The 19,973-nt window shown below is 38.9% G+C and overlaps 1 protein-coding gene and 1 long non-coding RNA gene across 3 annotated transcripts in view; one reads left to right on the top strand and one right to left on the bottom strand.

The window, feature by feature from the left end:
• The window catches only part of tmem132e (transmembrane protein 132E), a 251,276-nt gene that overhangs the window by 49,109 nt on the left and 182,194 nt on the right, over positions 1-19,973 (bottom strand). The gene's annotated exons all lie outside the window — the stretch shown is intronic.
• LOC113170612 lies at positions 12,649-19,479 on the top strand. The gene is made up of 3 exons (XR_003299654.1): positions 12,649-12,754; positions 16,790-17,085; positions 17,185-19,479. It is a non-coding gene; the product is annotated as an uncharacterized LOC113170612 (long non-coding RNA).

The raw sequence follows: 19,973 nt of genomic DNA, 5'->3' as shown, positions 1-19,973 counted from the left end.
ATTACCCTACTAAACACTGCTATTATAAAACTGCTTTGTCACTTCTTTTTGTCAGAGAAAGGTGCTTCTTACCCTTAAACTTGAAGCATTTTATAATGCCAGTCTCCCGAAGGTAGCTGTGTCCTCCCTTTGGAAAAGCTTGCATGGAGTATGAAGTATGAAGTATTTTGTTTTTTTTACATGGGTTCATATAGTTTTTAGTAAAAATGACTCAGTCTAACAGTGTGAACTCATTTACTGTTATTGTTTTAATTGTGTGTCGACAACAATGGCAGATTATTGGCTACACAATACTAGTTAATAGAAATAAAATATAATGGCAGCTTTTAAAACCACAAAAGTATCTCATGAAGTCATCTTTAATTTGCTGCCACTGATCAAAACCACCAACAGTATGATTGTCAGTATACAATAGATAAAAATCGTACTATTGCTTTGCTCCTTTAAGTAAACATAAAGGTGGTGATATGGCTTGTGACTTGCTTTGAGGGAATCTCTTCTGAAGCCCTTAGGGAGCGCAGAAGCAGAAAATTAAGTATATTGTGGCGCTACATGCCTGAACACAGGTATTATCTTCCTATTTCTTTATCACATTCAAAGGCAGCCTGAACATGTGTGACAGAGATGCACTAAGGGAGGACTTTTTTGTATTCCACTGGATTAACCAGCATCTGGTTTTCAAACATTTTCTCTCTCTGCCTTTGAACTGCAGAAATGCTCCCACAGCACTCACCTTATTAAGCTCAGGCCTTCTTGCTCTGAGGAACAGGCCCATGATGAATAGCTGCAGTTAGCTCAAACTAGGCCTTAGTTCACACTAATCTCCTTCCCACCAACTTGTATATCTAGATAAGAATTCTATTATTAAAAATAAATGATCGCTGATGTCCTTTCAATATAAATAGTTACTGTTATACGTCCTCTTCCCGCGGAATCTTTGGTGAAGAATTTGGTGTGTTGTCCAGCTTGTGCAAGCTCCAGACTGAGCTAGGTTTACTTCTTCTTTAGCTGATATCAAAGGTAACGCAGAGCCTTTTAAATCCAGTTTGTAATTCTTTCATCATACCAAATTAAAAATCATTACTGGAAAACATTGCAAGATGTTTCGAAATCTGCCATGAGTCATTGCAGCTTATACACCACAGGTACAGTATATTTAAAGTTTCTTATGTTACTGAAATTTCATACAAAGTGTAACTAAAAAGCAAACTGAACTGTTCACACTGTGATTAACTCCATATGGGCTTAATCACAGTGTAAGGATAACACATTATTTTAGTTCAGTTTAATTAATAACATCTGAAAATGAGATTTGAGTTTTTAAGGGAAATAAGTAAATATTACTACTATGAATATTTTTATTTAACATATGCTTCTTGCCTAGGACTTAACTGTAATTAATGAATCATATCATCATGTCTTTAGACCCAAGCAATGATTTTAGTGGGTATAATATCATCACAGCTGATATACACTCTGGCCAAAATGACAAAAATAGGACCCACGACATAATAAACCAGGATCCTTTAAATAGGCTAAAAAGAACTGTAGGTGTTTTTCCTTTTTGCCAATTAATTTTGGACATTTTACAGTTATACAAGAGAACTAATGGCAGAATGATTCAAAATGTCCTTCCCTTAGGGGTGAATATGAGTTACTAATTACAACCATTCCCTCCAATCGCCATGAAAGGTCAAACTGGATCTAGGGCTTTGCCAACACGCCAACAAAATTGTAGTTTTGATGCAAACTTGATTTTCATTACCACTTCCTAAACATTCCCGTCCCTTTTTCTGAGCTTCACCACATTCAACTCCCTGCTCGGGTGTGTGCATTTCATTGAGGCCTGACTACAATTCCCTTGTTAAATTATCAAATGAAATCACCAAGACCTTTATTTCTGTCTGCCAGCCCTAAACAGATTGGACTGTGGTATTTGGCATTCACTAGTGGCACATTATGCTGCCGAGTGGGACGTCGTAAGCAAACATTTGATCCCGGCTGTGGTGACAACAGCCCACAGAACACTTGTAGTGGCACCACTGGTGAGCAAAGCCCTGATGGATGGAGTCGTGGCTCACGTTTGTCCCTTCAGCGCTGCACAGATGAAGGCAAAAAAGTAAATACACAACTAAAATGTCAGCACTTGAATGTCTCAGAGGCATTAGCTGCACTGCCTTTTGCATCACAGCAGAAACAGGTTTCTCCCCAACAGCTAAATTTGGCCAGCAAAGCCTTTTTCTCCTAACTCATCTGTAGGTAGTAGCTCCATTAGTTCCTCTGAAGGGGCACTTTACAGACAACTTTGTCACTACTGCAAACACAACAGATTCCATGCCACAGAGATATGTATAATTCAAAATAAGTGCAGATTTTTATTTGTCCTTGGTCAGTTGTGGATGCGGTGCTTTTATGTGTCCAACGACATGTCTTCAATGTTGTACTGTTTTTGAGCTTCAGCTGAAACATGTTATGATTAAAGTGTGCAGCTTAAATTTACAAAACGTTTGCTCTCATTGAAGTTTTCAAACTATCCTGCATTCAAAACAAATACTAAATAATTTCTAAAGTACCATCAAAATGAAAAGTAACATACATGGAGAAGTGTAAACAAGATGAGCATTCAATAGTGGAACTACCTCCAGTTATGGAGTCAAGTTTTTATTTTACAGAACCCTTCATGAAGAGCTGTAAAGGTACAATGGAAGATATAATGCACACAAACATGGAAAAAAATGAAAAGAAATGCACCACAATGAATGATTCCTTGTAATAGAGACCTGTTATATGATCCGCACTCCCTGGTTAAAGCAAATACTGTGTTTCTTTCTGACAAATAAACGCCCACTACATTAGTCTTTGTTGCTGAATATTAGAGCACATACAGCGAGTGGGGACCAAATGGAGACAACACAGAAAAATGTGATATTTTCATCTAAACATGGAAATAATCTAAATAAAGGGTGAGGACTTAGAAACACAAGATGAAGAAGAACAAAAAAGATTTAACATTCTGCACTCCCTCTCTCTGCAGCTTCCACCAGGTCTCCTTTCCACTCATCAAACAGTCGAGGCAGATGACCATCCACCCTGAGCAAGATCCTGCTAGAGGGTTCTTCCTGTCTCCACTTGAGTTTACTCAAGAGCAATTTGTTGGGTTCTTCTCTGTAATTCTATAAGGTCTTGACCTTATGTAAAGTGCCTTAAGATGATTTTTGTTATGTTTTGTTGCTGTATAGTATAAACTGAACTCCACTTTTTCTAGGTCAGAAATCAAATTGAAGCCTGTGTGTAGAATTGATCATGTCAACTCTTTTGGACAAAAGGTCAGATCTCTGTGGGCTTTATTCTTTTCATTCACTCTATCCTCAAAAACATCCTGCTGATACAGTGCAGGGTGTACAGTGTGCTACTAAATGACATGAGAAACTACAGGCATGTGGTGATAACACAGCAAAATACTTAACTTACTGTTACTTTAATACTTTTTTTACTGACACAAATTGCTTCACCCTTGATTACTAAAGGAAACAAGTCGACAAGAATTAGCGGAGGTGTCTAATTACAAATCTTAGATATTATATCTATGAATTCTCCATCAAGGTGGCAACACTGTCAATCTGTCCTTTGAAGGGGTATTTAAATTACTTCAGTGCTAATTGTTACTGCCACTGAATGAGCAAACTAACTCTATATATATGAAGCTACACTTAGGCTATTCTTTGCCTAAATGGCGTTTATGAGGGGACAGGTTAGGAAATAGGCTGGGTGTGGTCAGAGAAGGCATTATTTGCTATCCCATTATTACCCCTTTCTGGTAAAGCTCAGTTTCATGTATTTCATATGAGGGCGCCTGGGCTTCAGCAAAATGTATTATTATATCATCAGTCAATCAGAGGGCAAGTAAAGACTAACAAGTGAGGGAAGTTTGTGTTTCCTAGTCAGCTAGTGAAATATTACATCAACATCTCTGTTGTGTTTGTAGCTGCAGGGGGCATGTGAGAAATCTGGGTGGCTGCAGCCCTTCATAGCACATTTTTAGTTTAGAGTTTATTTGAGAAACAGAGCCGAAAGAAACTGTGTAGTACTTGACAATAGTTATAATGGCTCATCAGACATCAAAGTACAGTATCGAAATCAAAGATGATGATGAAAATGTAAAAGTAAAGAAGTAACAGTAATTGCCATGATGCTATGACATTTTGACTTTAACTTTGACAGCAGGGGCTGGAGAATGCAGCGCAGTGACACTGCTGTAATGAGCACTTAGCACAAAACACGGATAAAACTCTATTGACTTTTTATTGTGTCTTTTTTGGTTTTACTCTAAAGCTCTACAATCTAATCTTTATTTTGTGTTCGTGATGATAATTCTTGCACCTCATGGGTCCACAACAGCAGTCAAGGAAAAAATGCATCCCAGAGACAAGAGAGGCGTCAGTGTCAAGATGCAGACTGAACAACATTGTCAGTCATGAAGATAGGAGCAGCCATCTCCACAGATGTTCACTTGGCAGAGTGATGCACAGCGCTGCAAAAATACCTAATGCTCATTATGAGAGTCAGATGAAAGAATACCCCTCTAAAAGTAAACAGAGCAGCCAGGCAATGGGAGATGGCTTGGCCAACAGGGACATAATCAGCAGCCTCAGTAATTCAGTCATTTCTGACTGATATAGAAAAAAAAAGCTTACAATGTGCAGCACAGTATGGACCAGTAGTCAGGATACAGCCTAATCTGACAATTCACTGGAGGAGAAAAAAGGAGTGGAAAGCAGGAAAATCATTTAGTTGTTTTGATGACAGGCTTCTCTGGGCCTGCACAGACAGATGCATACAACTACTGATCTAATATGGCTCCATTTAGACCTACAGTATGCATTGTTATTTATACAGTGGTAGCAAAACCAAAGACAGGAAAAAGCAATGTTTCTATAATACAAAAGAAAAGCAACATGTTTTTGTAGACTAAAAAAATGTTTGCAGCCACGGGGTACTGAACACAGTGACGTCTGTTGCTATGGAAAAGATCTAGACAATATAATTACAGTGTACAGGAGAGGGTTTTAAAAGCTTCGGCTCCTTCCTCTTAAGTTTAGGTATCTTAGAAGTTTAAATCTCTGTCCTGTTCCTACTTGCTTTGACTGGATTCTGACTTCTTATTGCAAAACTCAATTACAGGCTTTAAAAGCTGTTTGTCTCTGCAGCAGATAAAAAGGCTTTTGTGGGTCTTGTGGTGGGTTCTCCCTAAAAAGGTAGAGGGGTTATAAAATCTCCCTCAAGCTATTCTAAGCTGCTGCATGTCATCAGTGTAAATGGACCAGGCAGGGATCACTTCTAGCTGGGGGTAATACATGCACTATAGACATAGGTGTATACAATTGTGTTTGTCACTTGTTTTCAACCTTGAGTGTATTTTTTTTTGAGGGTTATGTGTTGGGACTGGCCACAATCTGGGAGACAGCTCAACAGATTTAGATTCATACTGTCTGCCAAATACACTTCACAACACTATTATAAAAATTTTTTTTTGAGTGATGAAACACAGGTTGAATTGTTTGGAAAGAACACACAGCACTGTGTATAGTGTAAAAAGGGCACCGCATCCCAGTGGTGAATGGTGGAATGGGCTATTCCTTGAGGGATAACGATAATATCAGTGTTGCTGTACCACAGCTGAACCTCAGCGGCTGATAATGCATCCAGACAATAACCCCAAATATCCAAATACATCTACAACAAAATAACAAAGAAAATATGTGTTCTGCAATAGTCCAATTAAAGCCAATAAAAATGCTGTGGAATGAGCTCAAGAGGGCCATTTATTGTGGCTATGCTAACGATAACACTGACAATAAGGCAGTAAGGATGGTTCAAAAATCCTCTTGAACATTATGCAGATCCATCTGCAGCTATAACAGCAATGTAAATGTTCAATAAAGACACCACTCATTACACTATAAAAGTAAGTTATTAGCTTAAGCACATTGTGCTTGTCACTTAGATGAGGATCAGATAACATTTTATAACCAATTAATGCAAAAATCAGGTTATTCTAAAAGGTTCACGTGCCCTTTCTAGCCAGCTGATATTAGCCAACTTATAGATTCTAGCCTGTGTGGCCTTGGCAGACATACAGTTTATAGTAGTCAGGTTGGAGGTAGAATTATACACATGTTGAATTTTTTTAATTTGCAGTTGTTGGCAGTGAGAATGAATTCAAACAAATTAAGGAGATGATCCTTAGAATGGCTACTGGAAGTGCAACTAACTATTAATTATAGTATTAATAAATGTTATTCATTGTTTGATCAAATTCAGAAATACAGTAACATGCAGTAACAGTGATGAAAGTGCTAAAACTGCTCTGTCAGTCTTTGGAAAGCTGCCTCCACAGCCACAGAAGACAGAGTACAACTGTTTCTACAGTCTGAACAGCACTCCCCATAAACTGATGCTCATGTGGTAGAGTACCATTTAACCACAGCTCTTTACACTGTGGTGCATTAAATAGCATCGATGTAGATCTTCTGATCTACTCGTGTCATAAAGCAAATATAAAAACATAAAAGCTCTGTGGGCAAACGAACTGATCATCAGACACCAACTGACTCCACATGACATCACTTAATTGTAGTCATAAGGTGCATTTACATAATTCTCTGCATTTACTGTTTTCTAATGTATGGATCAAAATAAAGGCAATAACAATGTTACAGCTGTCAGGGCAAAAATGTTTCACTTGCTGCACCTCAAATAATTGTCATCTGGCCTTTCAGTGCTACAATAACAAGGCAGTGCCATGAGTGAACAACCAAGTTGAACACAAATCCTGACACCTAATCTTAGAATAGGTATCCCCCTTTTTTCCCTCCCTTGGTGTATTTCTCTGAGTCTCTCTCACACATACACACAGGATGCACATGCAGCAGCATGGAGGCGACAGCATTGGCTGGGAAGGCGTCCTTTTCGAGGACAATTATTCTAAGTAGTATTCCCATCAGCCAGAGCCATGAGCAGAAGACCCTCGGGTGAGCCACAACCTTTCTGAGGAGGCAATTGGGGAAATAGCCACTGTCCAATTTATTTGATAAGGCGAGTAGAGCTCAGACCTGCCAACAGATGCAGAGGGAAAGAAAATTGGGGCCGTGCTGCAACCTAGTTGCTGACATTTGCAGAGTTCAAATCACTATGCACACATAGTGATTAGAATAACATTTCAACCAGAGTTCAGGGTAGATATTCAAAGTTCAGGGTGCAATGGGCGACTGTTAGCTTTCAGTATACTGCACCAACTAAGAGATCAAGAAAATGTAGGGGTTACAACGTATCACTGGAGCATGAGATACGAAGGCTGTACACTCCTCCGCAGCAGTGATTACAATGAGAGTGAAAGTGGGCAAGTGAGCTTCCCTTCAAGACACCGACAATAGGAGATTAAATTCAAAGATCTTTTCAAGTGGGTGGGGTGGTGTCAGTGCTCCTGATGATCTCAACTTTTCCCTTGAGGAACTCGGGTTTCAAATTGGACAGCTCTGAGTAAAACTAGCTCTCTCTGGGGATCCTCACCCACACAGAAGCCAGTGCCAAAAGAAATGTCATCCCTCTCTAGGGACGCTCATTCACTCATCCAATAACAGAAAAGATGCCTTCACAAGAATTAAAATAAAAAATAAAAAAAAAGAAACACAAAAGGTATGGCCCACAGCATCCTGTCAATTAAACCTTTGACATGATCACATTGCTAGATTAATGTATAATGGTAATACTGTATTTTATTCATTCAGTGTAATAACAATAAACGTCAATGCTAAATACACACTGAGGGTTCCACGATGTTTAGTTCATCTTATCAGTACCAAAATATGAATAGTTCATAAGTTATTGTTTGGACAAAATTGGCATTTGCAAGATGCAACACTTTGCTCAACAACTTTAGCATATTTGTTAAATTCATTCTTCCGAATAAGAATCCTCATTAGGTTATTCATTAATAAAAAACAATTATTATGTTAAGAAACTAAACTTTATTTAATATGGTGTAAAACAGTCTATGGTTTTCAAACATCTTAAGCAATCTATGATGATACAGTGCTGGCAGCAGCCCTCTGAATGATGTCAATTATCCTGCAACAAATGACAGCAATACACTTGAGAACGGCTCTCAGCTATCTGACATACCCTTACCTTGCAGATCTACCTCTTTCAAATGCAAATCTGCCTTTATTTCCCCTAGGCACAGGAATTCCTCCCTCTACACCTACTGTATTTAAATTTGGTAGCACCTATGACGTCACTTAAAAAAAGATGCCTGAATATACAGCCTAGAGTAGCCAATAATCTGCCTGAGATGGAGTTTGCTCCACCACCAATGTCATCAAGACGTCTTTGAGCTAATGTAGAGCTGGCCACGCTCTGAACAGAACTGAAGGGAACGCTAAAGGAGATGAGTGAAACCTTCTAGGCGCCTCTCGGCCAGGAGTTTAATATGAAAATGGGAGACACTTCAAGTGGTATTTCGAGAAAGATGACATTACAAAGAAATCACATGCCCATAAAGCTGTCATTATCTGCTAGGACGTATACCCTGGCCTGCTTCCAGCTACTGTAGACCACAAGTCTGTTGAAGTCACTTCTTGGAAGAGAATACTGAACCCAGAAACAAAAACCTGCATGTCCTCTGTGTCCATGACTACAACTTTGCCCAAAGTTTATCTAGTCCCAGGCACTGACTTTTTACTTACCGCAGCCTTCGTTACTTCAAGGAATTGAAGTTTTATTGCCATGGGACCAAGATGCAATTCAGTTTGCCCACTGCACTAACAAGACTACATTCCTAATCCTTAACAGAAGTCCTTCCTCCGCGTGTTTGTCACTGAAAGGTGTACAGTATGTGTGACATTTGCAGTGTTGTTCTGCTTTTGCAGCTTAAATTTGACAGAACATCCACAGATCTTTGCAAAAATCTTTTTCCATGGTCAAAGTTACCAATCACTGCCCCTACACATGCCTAAACTCTTGATCATACATTTTAATCAGGCTTGCAATTTCTTCAGTTCAAAAACATGCCTAAAGGAGCACAAAGATTTGGGAAATTGACTGAGGCAAATTTAAGGTGAAGTGCAGAATGGATAAAAAACTACCCTGCGGCATTTTTGAAAGATGATTCAGAATACCTCAAAAATCAAAAGGCAGGAAAAATGAACCAAACAACTGATAACAGTATGCAACACCGTTTCATCCATACTGCCTTCTTGATATGCACTTCCCATACATCATTAGTATACATCGGGCATATCCTCTTCATAGACTACTGTCCGAACTCTCTCTCTCTTTTTTATTGGGTAGTGTGCAAATAATCAGGTGGTCAGCACACACCTGCCTTTACACTGGCTTTATCTACTCACCACTGAAAAAAGACCCATGCGATCTTTGAATTCATGCAACACGCACATTTCGGTGCTAAGAAACATAATAAGCGGTGGCTTTAAAAATCAATATAATTTTCCAGACTTTACCTAGATATGTTGCAGATGCCACTGGATTTCTGTGGTCCCTCTAAAGGGCAATGGCAGGGCCATTGATGAAAAGACGGACAAAAAAAAAAAATTATAGAACAAAAATTTTAATTTGCTTTTTAAAGTGCGGTGCAGCAATTAAAACAGACCTTGATTTTCCCTGATGTTATGAATGGCAATGTAACTAGCTATTACTGCATCCAGAAAGTATTCACAGCACTTAACGTTATAAATATTTTGTTATGTTACAGACTTATTCCAAAATGTACATGTACATGTGCTTTTTTCATTTTTTATTTTTCATTCATTTACAAAGTTTTTTTTTTGAATTTAAAGGAAAATAATGATTTTAATCTATTTTGGAATAAGGCAGTAACATAAAAAAGTTAAGCACTGTGAACTTTCTGGATGCACTGTTTTGTCTAAGTGCATTAAAAATATCACTTTACTCATTTTGAACCATTATTCATCCATCCATTATGATCCATTATGCCTATTATGGTGATATTATGTACAACTTAGTTAGTTTATAACCAAACTATTTTCAGACTAGTCCTGAGGTAAAGTTTTATCTAATGCCTGTACTACCACTTACTGAAATACTGTGTATATAAACCGTAAGGCTCATATCTCTCTTAAACACTGTTTAATCTACCACTAATGGCTCAGTAAAATTAGTTAATATTTAAACTGAGTTGTATTTAAATACAAACCATTAAGTTGAGCTAATCAGCTGTATGAAAATTACCTACCATAATTAAAGTGTATTCAAAATGTTCACTTCATCTAAAATGATATAATGATACAGTCTTCTACAAATTAGATATTAATGTTGAATGAAGACAATCTACTGTTACATCATTTTCAAAGTAAATATGTGGCTGAAGAAAGTACTGGCGTGATGTGACTGCATGAGACCCCCTCTACTGCTGCCGCTGCTGGAGAATTAGTTCCTTGAATTGTTGGACGGTTAGTAGAAATCCATAATTTCTAACTTCTGAAGTCACTTCGAGACTAAGCAATCCCCACATACAGTAAGACTGTAAGCAGTAAGGCTGCTTTGGATGACTCCCTATGGGCATCTCATTAAAATGCAAACACTGTGATTGTGTACCACAATCTCTATAAAAGCCGCCATACTTTTCCTCTGCTGTGCATTTTATTATCAGGCATCATGCATAATGATAGATACATAGATTTGTGCTATGAAGATACACAAATGATTTAAAGCTACAAAGGTCATTACAGTAGCTACTCAACAGGGCTCTAGGTGTAAAATATCTATTTTGGGTGTTTTTATAGTAAGTTTAGTTTGAGCTCTCTTCAACATTCACACAAACAGTTGCTAAGGACAAACTGTCCTCCGCTGTTATTGCTTTGCTCAAGGGCAACTCAACTCATTCGCTCCCATTCGACATCTTTTCCACCATCTACCAACCTTCCAGACATGGCTTTCCAACCTTGGCCCCACCGTTTCGAATGTCAAATGATCTACATTTAGGGGCATTTGGGTAAAATAATTTGGAAAAAACATTTTCAAGACGAAGAGTAACGCTCATTATATTTTGAACTCTTTGTGGTCAAGAAGATGTGCATACATACTAATGTATAGTTAAATAAACTGTAAAATAATAAACATTTATGTATAAAAATAAAACTATATCATGGAAATTATATGAAATGAAAAAACTGTACAACACCAAGCATCCTTGCTACGTTTGAACTTTTTGTTTCTATGAAATAAAGTGTTGCTCAAAATGAAGTCGCAATTTTCCATACACCCTATTGATTTATTCACAGATACATCACTGTCTTTGTCTTTATCATGCTGAAGCTCTCTCTTTCTGTTTATAAGAGTCTAAATGATGAAATTTGTTGCTCTGTCGGCCTTTTGCTCCTTCCACCTTCTGGTGTTGTGTGAAATAAATATATTAAGCTCAGCTTGCAGTGAAAAAACAGCACCACTTTGTTTAGTGCCTTGAATCAATCTCAGTCTGAATGTGTGTTTGCAGTAATTATACTAAACCTAAATGTTGGAATTAAATTGTTTATTTTAAAATCTGATTCATAGCAAAGGTACCGATATGTTTCCTATAATAAAATGATTCAATTTTCTTCCATATGGCCACTGTGCCATTCTATCCCAGCATCTCATTTTTTATCTTATCGGAGTGAAATCCTACGGTAGCTGCTGTTGACAGTTGAGGACATGAGGGCTTCACTTCCTTGTGGTACTTAGTGGTGATGAAAATGGTCTTATTTGTGTGCAGTTTATATAACTTCTCCATCCATCGTCTTCATCCATCTTTGTGTGCACTCTCATTTCTCTGCCCTTTCACCAAAGAGCAGAAACAATGATGCCAGATTAATTTCAAGGAGATTTAAATGTCAGGTGGAGAACCTGCGAAAATCAATGAAATACCAGCTACTCTTCTCTGCATACTTAATATTATGGAGTATGAAAAATCACAAAGGAGTGTTCATAAGAAAGGGAAGAGTGAAAGTGAAACTGAAGAAAAATATATTCTTTAGATTTCGATCACACCTGCATGAACTGCATTTTAAGAATCAACATAATTTGTACCTACTTTTTACTTTTTTTGCACCTTTTGTATGATAACCATACTCACTTTTACATACACAAACATCCAACATACATCTGTGTTAAACCTTTCCTACACAGCTGACGGCTCTTCCATTAAATCAGCACAAAGTTGAAAAAAGTTAGCACAGAACACCAGGTACTAAAATATCATCTTTAAATTACATGTGGGTTTGAAATGGCATTGCTATTTGTTCACAGCCTGTACTGGATGACTCCAACAGCATTAATGTTTTATACAAGCTCCATGAAATGTAAGACCATCCTTCTAAAAGCTGGAAAATAGAGCAACAGATGCGGTTTGTCCATTAATGTATTTTAGGCTATTTTTAGATCCATAACATGGATGCCACCTGTTGATGAGATCCAGCTCTCTGAAATCGCACGCAGTCGTCCCTTTTCTTTTCAAAAGAGGAAAAACAATGTCTCTGGGGAAATGTGGGAAATGCTCCTTTTGTCTCAGCTGCTTTGGAAGGGGTGTGTCCCCTGTCTGAGTGGCCTGACAGCAGGTAGAGAGTAAGACACAAAGTCAACAAACATGCGGTCTACCTGTCTCGACAGGCAGAGTGCCGTTTGCAGTAACTTTGATGAGTAAGGACAGCAACGTCTAACTGGACCAAAGTGATACTTGCAGGTACGTTTACATGCTGTTTAATTTGCTCCAGCTGAGCAGCTAATTAACTACCTAACTTGCAAAGTGACATTAGCTGCGTGCTTTGTGTTTGGTGACATGTTCAACAAGCTGGCGTGCGTGACATAATGTCTGCAACTTAGACAGGAAGGAGAATGTATTGCAGATTGTTGTTCCGTTCGTGGCTGTTGTCTCCTGTCCCGGCTCGATGTGATCGTCTGCTGCCAACACATGCTGGTTGATACATGCCAAACTGCTCAACCATATGCAAATAATGAATCAAACATCACACAGAAAAAAAAATTAAACCATCTGAACTGTACTGTTGTTCATCCAAGGCTGTATTTCTACATCATGTGTCGCCTGTTTTCCTAATGCAGCCCATTAAAGCGACTCAAACAGAAAAGGCAGGAAGTGAAGTGAATCAACTTATGTCGCACTGAGCAAATAACTATTCCAGCTCTACTGATTTCACCTCTTTACGCCTTGCTCTTAATACTCGCCGACCTGTCCTCATGTCAACCCCACCTTAATGTACTTCCCCAGGCTCCATTTAAATCACTCCGCTCCAGTTCCCCCCATCCCACAGACCTTGTCCTCCGCTCCCCTTTGTCTACTTCTTCTTCACTTGCTCTTCCTTTTATTTCTTCTCACCCGGCCAATCTAATTGCCATGCTTTGCCAAATGAGCCAACGAATTGTGCCTCCAGTTAAAAGCTGATGAGGAGTCTGCCCTATCCAGCCCTCAAACTCGTTGGGCTTGGGAAGCTCAATAAAGAAGAGAGGCGTGAACGAAGCCCACTGCAGAATGCAGATGCCACCTCTTCTGTGCTGACAACCATTGGCTGCGACAGGCAGCATCCAGTCATATTCCAGCATCCCATGAGAGTCATCTTTGCAGTTTCAAACCTCACGTCAGTGTCATTTTCATGGATCAACTGATGTGAATATTGGGTTACTGATACCTAGAGGAAACAGAAACTCTTTCTATGCCTGCCTTGTCAAATATTTACAATAACGTCCAGTCTCAAACAGTATTGTACATTTTGCTGAAGGGTAAACAGTGAAAAAATAAAGGTACACAGAGAACAGGACAGAGGTGACATTGTAAAATGTGCCTAAACAAAATGTGTAAACCACCTAGGTGGTAAACAAACCTGTGTCTTCGAAAATTCCCTCAGCTCTTAAGTATGAAATGTTTAAAGATGACATTACACACATGAAGGTATTTTTGGTAAAGAGAAATAATAAAATATACTGGTTTGGTCTTGGGCAGTTGAAATGAATATAAATGTGAATCGAACTACAGATGAATTTCCTGATGGAAGGTCATCTTCGCTCTCACCACGAAAAGGTTGGCTGACTTCTCTGGGCTTATATATTTGTTGTGTTGTCTAATGCCAGGTTCAGACTATGCCATATTTATTTTCTGATAAGATGGTCATTATGTCAACACGGTGACTATGAAGTCAAAAATTCGTGCCATGGCCTTGATGTGACATCTGACAGATGTAATCTTGGAACCAGACTAATCACAACTCAAACGATATTATGATGGCTGGTTAACTAGCTTAATCCTGATGACAGTACTCATTAAGTTGTTTGCGTCTTTTGTAAACATTTTGGAAACATAAAAAAGGCAGGGATTTTGCTGCCATCTATGATGTGATACTGGCAGCCATCCTAAAGCTCCAAAGCAGCTACTGCACACGTGACCTCTGAATACCAAATATTAAGCTGAGACTATGAAGAACAGGTAGATACCCACAGAGAATGATTCACAGATAGTTCCTACGTGTCACTGAGTTTAGCTCAGTCAGACAAAAACGTGCTCATCATCAACTTTAAACCTCAAATTGAGGTTTAAGGAGCTGTTGGCATTGATGTGTAAATGCTACACTCATATAAGAGGTGTTTACTAGAGACTATACATACTGGAGTCTGTATATAGACCCAATCCTTCCCTTACAGCGCCTCATGGCACAGATACAAAATGCTCAAAAATACTTATATATCTCAAATAAAGATCCTGTGACCTGTGGCCATGTTCCAATTTTAAATCTGAGTAAAGTGTCAATGCACTGACAGTGAAATGATTGAGAAACCTCCTAGGGGAGGCAAGTATAACAGGAAGCTTTTAAAAGGGAAAACTGCACCTGCTGGATGTTCTGTCTTACTCGACATATGGATGTTAAAAATTAGGTGGATGTTTAATTTAAAAAGCTTTTTTTAATATTACAGTGGTATCAGTTAAAGGTGTTATAAATGTGTACTAGGGTAAGTGAATATGAAAACGTGCAGAATTTCTATATAACAGTCATAAAATTGGTTCAACTATAGCTGAACTGAAGTTGCATGCTGAATTATAGACGTAGTTGTATGTATGACATTTGTGAAGTAAATTATACAAAGCAAAGTGTTTCTTCAAACCTCAAGCTAAGCTGCCGCAACAGGAAAACGGGGCCAACCAGGGCTAACTCATTATTCATGTTCCTCAGTTCCTTCCTCCAACAATATTAATGTGAATGTTGTTGGTAAAGGACATGATTTGTCAGTCCAGCTCTGCTGTCAAAATATCTGTAGTGTGTTTTACACCGTGGGAGAGAGGAGAGGAGGTGATTATGGGACAGATTAGAGGAGAGGAGAAGAAATAGGGGCAGTGGTAGATCGAGGTGAAGACGAGTGGAAAAACGGATGTGGCGAAAGTGAGACGTGTGCAGAGTGATGAGCAGCACGATGATATATCAAAAAACCTATTTAGGTTTGGACAGTCTTTGCTACTGGAGGAGTGTAAGCAATTTGCACTGATAAATCTAAGGATGTGTGTGAGAGAGTCCCAAACACAGAGGGAGCAACATACGACTGTGTGACTTTTCAGAAAAATAGTAATTCAGTAACGCAACTACATGCTCGAGTTTGTTCATATACTGTGATTTACATGAAGATGTGTCTAAATCCACCAACCCTATCTACTTTTTCAACCCTGTTTGTGCTGACTTGGGGCTATATACACACACACACAGTCATAGCAGACAAGCTCTAGGAACAGTGTTGACTTGCAGTACAAGCAACTTTTTAATTCATAAAGGATGGTGAAGCAGAACATTTTGATATTACAGCTCATGTAGCTTTTCGATTCCCATTGTAAATATCATACAGAGATGATTTCCTGTGCCTCCTTTACAGATTCAAGGCCACTTTGAGATAGCTCATAATCAGGCACAGCTAGATGAAATGTCCAGGGGGCTTGAATATCTGGGTTTTTAATCTTTCTTTATAATCTCTTATCTATCTCTATATATATAATAGTCATATACATATATAATATAGTGATCTCTGAAATTCTAAACCAAAAAGATCCCAGAGGCAGGAAGTTAAGTTGCCATTACTTGAGCAGAGGCAATGTGGATGTAATTGTAACTGACCCTGATGATGGGAGCGATTGCTGGTCATTAAACCGTAAAATACCAGCCAGGCTAGGAGATAATAAATCTCAGACATGAACGTGAAACTCAGCAAAATCAACCAAGGCCAGAACTGTAACAGCTAGGGGCTCAGTGAACGACCTCGCCTGAATTTCAATTGTGTCTTTGTCCAAATGTCCAGCTGATGACACATGCACCCACTCCAGATTGTGTGCGCGGGGACATACATGTACATGCCCATACATGCAGAGTTGTACAGAGGATCTGTCCCTGGTTCAACTAAGTGTGCACGTCCATATCAACAGTGACAGCAACAATAATAATAGCGAGCCTCCTGACCCATTCAAAGCATGAAACCATGAAAGCAGTGAGCTGAAAAAAACCATCCCAACACCATCAACCATCATACAGTTACGGCCAGGACGACTTGAGGTCTCATCACCAGCTTACGAGGCTCTGCAGCTGCTGGCCCGACATTTACTTTTCACACTGCTAGCTGTATTTTTGGTATTCAGCAGTAGTGTGCAAAAATAGAGCCTTATATTGTTTTGTGTACCCAGACCTCTATCAAAGTCAAGTTCATATCTGCTTTTTCCTTTCTCTCCCCAATAAAGTGCAGCTGAGGTGAAACCGGCTAAAGATAAAACTGGATGCCTAGTTTCCTTGGAAGACAGCCATGCTCTGCACATGGCACAAATATGGATGCATTCATCGTTCCCGTAGACACTTCTGTGTGAGGTGTTATGTGCCGTGATTGATGGTACGGTAATACAGCACACCGCTACAAGCAAATCAACACATGAAAAGGCTGTGACGGTACGCCGCTCTCCCGACCACATGAAAAGGTGATGCAGCACGGTGGTTTGCTGAAAACCTGATAAGACTGATTTTAAAGACAGACAGTACAGCTGTGAGTATAAAAATACAAACATTACATATTACATTAAATATGTTCTACAGCAGCTTATTTGTATATAAAACGATCTAAGGATCTGTTCCATTTGTTTAGGTCCTGTTGGTATTTCCTGCTTAAAAGTCATCTGCAGGAGCACATCAGTGTCAAATAAAAGTTTGTTTAGAAATTTAAAACTGCGTACAATGATGGAGTCTGAGAAAGTTGTCTGCTGTGAACTGAATTATTCTGTAATTAAACTTTACATTGGCTGCCTAAATGACACTTTAAGTTGAGAAAAGGCCTCTGATGTGACGAGGTTTCTAATGAGAAGAAGCTGCGCAGATAGCGTGAGCAGTGTTGTTAAAAAGAGCAAAATCTATACGAGCACAAAATATATCAACAAAAAATGAAACCTGATGATATGGGTGCGGGAGCTGAGCGTGCACTGTATGAGTTCTTATGTGAAAACTGAGCAAGAAGAAAAATATAAACTTAGTTAGCATCAGTGTCTAGTTTTATTTTAAACTAAAGTTTAGACGATAATATGGCTTATTGTTTTTATGTTTTTGTATCAAAGCAGAAACTATTGAAGTGTCACACAACAGGTGAAAAACAAAGGTGGAACAAAACAGAGTGCCTTCCAACAATGTGTCAATCAGACGCTGATTGTGTATACTTTTTCAAAACAGGCAAAGCTGCTGAGCATCTGACACCTTTGTTCTAAATGTGAACAGATCAAGCTGAGCTTATTTTAGGAAAATCATAAATACATGATATCTGCTATTATATTACCATTTCATTTTATTTGTTTTTCTTTCAAATAGCTTAGAATGCTGTCTTATCACCTGGTTGCTTACAGTTTGTTTTCAGGAGGTGGAAATAGATAGGAGAAAGGCCCTAAGCAAAGCAACAGTGGGGGCATGTGCCTGTAACTGTTTGCTTTAACGAGACACAAAATTAATATAATAGAACAATGTTAAAGTGATTAATTCCAAGTCAAACAGTAAAATGTTTGCTGAATCTACAGGATCAAAATTAGTAGAGAGGAGACATTGTTTTCTCTTTCTTCTGTCCCACCGTGTGTCCCATGTTGGCTGACAGGTGCATTTCTACATATAATCTTATCCACTGGAGCTTTAACATTGTGAAACATGATAGGTGGCAGATCCACTGGACCCAGGTGTTTGAGCTCTGTAAACACCCACTATTCCACTCGCCTGCCTACACACCAGATAACACCAAGCCTTGAGGGAGGCAGCACACCGCAGTCACAACACCAATAGGTGGGGAGAGCGGGTATTAGGGACCTGTTGTCAGTTCCAATTGGCTTGTTGTCCCACATAGAGCTCTCCAACGGCCGCTAAGGTAGTGGAGTTGAGCGCCTGCTTGTTTGGGGACAGATAGGGAGGGAAAAGTGAAAGTGAGATAGGATAAACTCTGACGTCTGAGCTTACTCCACATCCTCAGCCCCGGTGCCACTTTGGTCTATTGGTTTCATTAGGCTTCAATTAACTACAGCAATGATAAGGGAGGCATTGCAGCTGCTTAACAAGTTAATGCACATGCTGTGTACCTAAGGGTGCTTCAGCAAGAGTAACAGATGATGCGGCTTTTTGTCTTTGCACAGAGGCAACACTAAGTTGTTATTCGGCCTATTTTACATCAGAGGACACTTTGGCTTCACAGATCGTGTTTCTCAGTGCTCAGTTGTGACAGTAGATGAGCACCAAAATACCATTTGCTGCACAAAGGGACAGCAGTGAGAGCTGAATTACTACATGACTCCATTCAACAGTGACTGTGAGAGTGAACATGAGCTGAAGCCAAACAATCCTCTGTCACTCGCACTGAATTCAGTTTCAATGTCTGTGCCTATCTTAGGTTTCGGCAGGAGAGAATAATTAACCCTCCTTCTGGTGACATGTAGCAATTTTCTTAAGTAAATGAAGGGCTAATATTGCAAACAAATGCATTCAGACACCTTGCTCGTCTTAGGCTTGTTGCCTGGTAACCAGGTTTCATAAAAGAATAGTAAATCCTCATCTGATGTGAAGGCAATATGTTTTTGAATTCAAAAACCCACATGATCCAATAACAGAAATGCTAAATTGTTCCACTCTTTGTGTGATCATAAATTACATGTTGAACTTATTTAAATGGTATTTTAGACAGATCCTGGAAAACATTTTAGAAAAATTCAGTCACATAAATGCAGACAGCACATGCCAGCATAGAAATACTGTAAAAGGAAGTAGGCTACACATGGAAAACGACAATTTGAGTATTTCAAAATACCAGTTGTCTGTATATGTATTTACTTGTTGTTGGAAATGAATCATAACTTCAGTTTATAATCACAGGTAGGAAAATAAACATGAAATTGTAGAGGTGACTCAGGTTTGTGTACAGTTGAATAAAGGTTAATGCTGACATCCTGTGTTTGGTGTGATATAAAGTTTCAGTTTGGACTTTTTAAAAGTTTGTCCAATCCGTTCTGGGTTGCTACACTTGCTGACTTATTTAGTTTTCATATTCTATTACTCTATCACTGTGCATTTACTTCTTTACGGTGCTCAATCACTACATGGTTTAAAAGTAAAAGAAAATGCTGCTGGGAGCTGTCATATTCACTTTTTTCACTCTCTCTCTCTCTCTCTCTCATACTGCCTAACTTACACAGTAGACCCTGCTAAAAATACCTCTGCTATAGCATGAGTATCAGTTGCTGTTTTGCCAAATGGATGATTTTCTTGTCAAAATGATTTTGCACTGCAATAATGTGACTTTATCTAAACTCCAAACCTGAATATCAAGGGGGTATAAAGGGTTGCTGCAAACAGAGTTAGGCTCACAGCTTTCCAAGACAGTGGCAGGTATTATATGTGAATGACAAATCACATGTT

Source organism: Anabas testudineus, chromosome 14 (genome assembly GCF_900324465.2).
Source record: "Anabas testudineus chromosome 14, fAnaTes1.2, whole genome shotgun sequence".
Lineage (NCBI taxonomy): Eukaryota > Metazoa > Chordata > Actinopteri > Anabantiformes > Anabantidae > Anabas > Anabas testudineus.
The sequence above is the reverse complement of the archived record's forward strand: the minus strand, read 5'-3'. Positions and strand labels throughout refer to the sequence as shown.